The 5,264-nt window shown below is 40.7% G+C and overlaps 1 long non-coding RNA gene across 5 annotated transcripts; it reads right to left on the bottom strand.

Annotated features, from left to right (window-relative positions):
* Positions 1–286: 286 nt before the first annotated feature.
* On the bottom strand, positions 287–5,264 carry LOC116216484. Of its 5 annotated transcripts, none has more exons than XR_004159313.1 (5): positions 5,187–5,264; positions 4,568–5,053; positions 4,300–4,460; positions 4,035–4,172; positions 287–910 (listed from the first exon to the last, which is right to left on the bottom strand). It is a non-coding gene; the product is annotated as an uncharacterized LOC116216484 (long non-coding RNA). The 5 variants fall into 5 exon arrangements; XR_004159315.1 differs by having other exon boundaries at positions 4,568–4,773; XR_004159312.1 differs by adding an exon at positions 2,099–2,165 and having other exon boundaries at positions 4,568–5,258.

The following is a 5,264-nucleotide window of genomic DNA, read 5'->3' as shown; positions in this document are numbered from 1 at the left end:
CTCATTTGTTGCAGTGATTTTTTTCTTAGTGATTTTAATGGGAGTGATAATTCTGATTGGATTTACTTTTTAACTGATAATTTTTGAAGTCATGTTAATTTTATTTTGGAGCTGCTTAAATTATCATTTTGTTTAAATGACTTCTGAAGAAAATTCAGCATGAATAAACTGCAAAGTTATTTTCTGTTGTAAATCACTTTTAGCTGAAAGCTTTGAGAAATGTAAGTTACTGTGAAATGATTTTTCTCCTCATGTAGAGCCTTCTAAGTAAGGAAGGAGTCTGTCATTGTTTCTTTTGACATATCACACTTTTCTTTGGTGATGTGATTTGCACTAAAATATTAAGAGGACTGACTGAGCCTCCGGTGTTACCAAAGCCGAGTCCATTTTCAGTATGGTGCAACAAGTATTGCCGATAGATCTTCTTTCAAAATAATTTCCAGGAGAAAATACTGGCATGAGTTGCTATGCTGTGTTCTATTACCCATCCAAAAGCCAAAGCAGGAACTTGGGTTCAGTCCAGGTGAATCACAGTTCAGATTTGGAGCACGTACTTTTCAGTGAACCTTTATGTTACATGCTGCAGATGAAAGTTAATACCAAGTTTTCCTGTTAAGATCAGTTTTTGCTTCATTTGCAAAATGTGGGTGTTTTCTGGCCTGTTTCGTTCCCCTGGTGCTGTGAAACTGCTGCAGTCATCTTCTGGAAGTGCTGTACATTTTCCATAAATCTGTTCTAAGTCAACAGCATTAATCTCATGTAGTTGTGATGAGTGAGGTTTGGAAACTGTTTGATCTGGCTGTCTCTCTTTTTTTCTTCCTCTCCTGTGAGTTTCTGAAACTGAGTAGTTGGTAACTGAGGACTTCCAGGGTGTCACCTACAGTTTAATTGCCAAAAGTGGGGGTGTGTTCTGAAAGAAAGGGGGAGAAATCTTGTCACTTTGCCAAGTCACTGGAAGTTGGAATACGTAAGCAGACTGATACTTAAAACTCTTCTCCTTTTCCTTTCTTTTCCTGTTTAGTGTCTGGTTAACTAACTACTGTTGATAACTTTTCTATATGTAAGTAAATTGAGTTCTAACTCATTTTCTGACTTCGTAAGTTTATAGCACAACATTCCTTTCTTGTTGGTATATTTGCCCAGTTTAGACTTTCCTTTGCTTCCAGTCGCACACTGATGGGGGATGAGAATGTATTCATTAAAATAAAGTAGTATCTAACAAGTTAGGTATGCACAAAACATTGTCCACAACTGATAGGGGTTAACAAGAGAAGAAGCTCTATAAGCAGTTTAGTTTAGTGATTGCTGTTAACACTTTGAAAAAGGGCATTTAGGGACAGACGAACAAAACATAGCTGAATTTTGTAAATACACTGGCACAGATTGTTGTTTCTAATGTTTTTCTACCATGAAATCTAGCAGAATAACTTAGCTCTCTCTTAGCAGTAGTTCCTCCCCGTGACCAAGATGCATCGCATTGTCAAAGTCAACAGAAAAGGTACAATCTGAAAGAATGTTGCTTGCAATGTTTGAATTCTTTGTTATGATCACGTGCACTGCTTCTGTTGGACAATAAGGGGTGGAAGAGTGGAGGCAAGAAAATATTATGAAAAGGTAAGTCACTGTATTTTGATTTTTGAATGACTGGAGGATCTAAAGGAATAATTGTAATCTGTAATACTATGCAAAGTATCTGTATTTGGAGATTAGCGATGGCAGGAAACAATCCTAGCCCAAAACACATCTAAATAAATGTTCTGGTTCTTAGCAAGTTATACAAAATGCAAAGGACAAGTCAATAAGCTTGTTTTAAAAAGGAAAAGATCCACAAAATAGGGGTTTGTTGTAGATGTTGCCTAGCAAGGTTGGGTATCTCAGTTTGAAGCGGAATTCTCAGATTTTGTCACAGCTGTCGCAGCAAGTCACAGTTGACTTGCAGTGTCACGGAGCAGTACAGTTCCATTTGTACCTTTGTAACCAATTATCTTTGTTTCTTAAAATATGTCAACAGAAATAGAGAAATAATCTTTTGGTGTTTCTCAAGGTATAGAAAATTCATTGAGAACAGTTGGTAAAATTCACTGAAAATCAGTGGTACCCTTTTTGTTAATTTTCTTGCATTGAAAACCTGGTTCATGATCCAGTCTTCCTTCAATTGAGGAAAGCTGTTAAAAATGGAGAATACAGTTAATACAGTTAATAATACATGAGCTGTTCTTCCTCTCCATTGCTCAATGTCAGTCTCTAGTTTCCTTCTCAAAGCACAAAATCACAGAATGGGCAGGGTTGGAAGGGACCTCAAGGGTCATCAATCTCCATCCCCCCTGCTACAGGCAGGGCCACCAACCTCCACATTCAACACTAGACCAGGCTGCCCAGGGCCCCATCCAACCTGGCCTTGAATACCTCAGGGGACGGGGCATCCACAACCTCTCTGGGCAGCCTGTTCCAGCACCTCACCACTCTCTCTGTAAAGAACTTCCCCCTGACATCCAACCTAAATCTTCCCTCCCTCAACTTAAAGCCATTTCCCCTTGTCCTGCAGTTGTCAACCCTTTCAAAGAGTTGATTCCCCTCCTGTTTATAGGCTCCCTTTAGGTACTAAAAGGCTGCAATGAGGTCACCCCACAGCCTTTTGTTCTCCAGACTGAACAAGCCCAGGTCCCTCAGCCTGTCTTCATAGGGGAGGTGCTCCTGCCTCCTGATCATCTTGGCTCTCCTCTGGACCCTCTCCAACAGCTCCCTGTCTTTCTTCTGCTGGAGGCTCCAGACCTGGACCCAGTACTCCAGCTGGGGCCTCACAAGAGCAGAGTAGAGGGGGACAATGACCTCCCTGTCCCTGCTGGCCACCCCTCTTCTGATGGAGCCCAGGATAACAGTTGCCTTCTGAGCTGCAAGGGCACACTGCTGGCTCATGTTAACCTTTTCATCAGTCAGGACTCCCAGGTCCTTCTCTGCAGGGCTGCTGTCAAGGACTGCTTCTTGCAGTTTGTATTCCAGTTTGTATTGTATTTGAGATTCCATCTGCTGTATTTTGACATACATCTTTCCATCACCTTTTTTTTTTTTTTTCTTTTTTTAAGCTCAATGCCAGCAAGAATCTTTGGGTTAAGAAAGTGCTGAAGAGTGTGTATGTCTCAGAAGACTTTGAATTCATTATGTCATCATAGTGACTTGTAGAAGATATCTTCAAGGTCTTCTGAAAGTTCCAAACCTCAGTTATCTGTTTCTTGCAAACCTATTCCTTAATTTGCTGAATTATTTTCTTTTGGTAGATAATAGACATGGACTGGTTTTTTTTTGTTTGTTTGTTTTTGTTTTTTTTTTGTTTGTTTGTTTTAATCACATTAATTCCTAGGTTACTTAGAAGGCTCTTTGAAAAAACTTCTATGATAGTCACTTGAAATGAGACATTTCCATGTATATACATTTCCAGGATTATTTACTTTGCTGCAGATCACAAAAGCATTAGCATAAGATGCAATTCAACGTTGCAATTAATGGCTTTCTTCAATGTCTCTTATATGACTAACCTACCATGTAGTATTTTAGGGTGAGTAAACATTACTTAACAGAAAACTCTCTGCATAGTGCAGAGACATCCACTGATTATAGAATAAATATTTGTTTAAAACTGTGCAAAGAGAAGGGCAGAAAGAGTAACATATTTTGTGGCTCAGTGAAGGTTACAGTGTCAATCAGGAACCCGGGTCCTTGTTGAGCATCAAGTTCTCAGCAGTAACTAAGAATATGGGGCCAGTTGTCTTCCTGCAGTATTACAGGAATTATTTCTATCTCACAAGTGATATTTGAAACCATTCTGCCTAGGGACAGATGAGCTCTCAAATATTTAATATTTACCAAATTTCCATAAATGCCGTTGATGTGAGATTATCTTGTTTGTCCAAATGGACTAACTAAAAGAACTGCTTAGACAGAATGTCATTATCTATTTAATGTGCTTAAAACGACCTGTGGGATAGATCCAGTTTTTTCTTACGCACAACAGTATTAAGGCCTTCACTCTCAATTACCTTGCCAGTTTGTGGGATGATCTGCAGCTCTAAGCTGGGCTCGAAGTTACAGATTTAGATACTGAAGAGCGTGATCCACAAAGCCTGAACAAGCCAGGAAGAAATCTCAGGAGGGGAAGTGGAGCTCAAAACTGATGCCTTTCAGAAAAAGAGAAAAGTAGGCTTTGGATCCATGCTACTCCATGCCTTTAGGTGTCTTAACTTATGTCAGCTAATTCCTGCATGAGGCACACAAAAAAAGGAAACCGAATGTCCTGAAGCTTACCACAGAGCGATGTGATGTGGTGGGCCTGACTTCAAATCTCCCTTGGCTCCAATTGGAATAAGGATTTGAGCAAAGCAGAGATAGCACCACTATCACTAGCCCCAGAGCAATGAAGATGATTATCCAGGTCTGTCATGTGGAAACTCATTTTCTAGAAATCACTAAATATTCATTGGCAAAGGAGAAATAGAAAGTGAATATTTTCCGTTGGTGATTTGGGCACTGAGTTGGGACATTCAGGATGAAGTTATGCCAATAAATACTTAACTTGTTGACATAGTCATTCAATATTCATTGGGCCGTACATGTGAGTTTGACCGCTGCAACCTACCAGCATGCAAGCAGTGAACCTCTTGCCTTTGCAACCCTCTCTCCTTGCACAACAAATGTCACTTTGTTTACGCAACGCAAGACTTTTGTAACTGAGAGGCATCCACCTCAGGCCCCTTGCAGCCCAGTTATTTAGTTGCCCATCTGTGTGAGGGAAAAATGGATTTGCTGTTTCAGCAGCAGCAGAGATCCAAAGTGCATCCCTGTTACCCCATTTCAGTGCCTGTCTGGGCTTCTTTTCTATTGTCACTCTCTAACATTAACAGCTCCTGCCTTAAAGTACCATAATTCAATCTCCTCCAGGGTCTTTCTTTCCCCTTCTTCATCTGGCTAATCATACAGCAGAACCCTGTGCTGAGGACAGGAGGGGTGCCAGCTGGACCAAAGAGCACAGAATGCTCCAGTGGTGTGAGGCAGCACCTGTCTGCACAAAGCAGGAGATGGAAAGCAAAACAGATTATAAAGTAGTCACAGTATTTATAAGTAACTACACTGTGATTCTCCCCTTTTATTTTAGTCCAAGTTTTCAGATCGTTTTCTAGCCCCCTTGCTGTTACCTTCCCATCTCTCTCTCCAGGCCGAGTCCGCCCTTCCCAGAGGGCTCCCGACAGCTCTTTTCCCAAACCCTCCCCCAG

The sequence above is a fragment of the Meleagris gallopavo genome, chromosome 3 (assembly GCF_000146605.3).
Source record: "Meleagris gallopavo isolate NT-WF06-2002-E0010 breed Aviagen turkey brand Nicholas breeding stock chromosome 3, Turkey_5.1, whole genome shotgun sequence".
Lineage (NCBI taxonomy): Eukaryota > Metazoa > Chordata > Aves > Galliformes > Phasianidae > Meleagris > Meleagris gallopavo.
The sequence above is the reverse complement of the archived record's forward strand: the minus strand, read 5'-3'. Positions and strand labels throughout refer to the sequence as shown.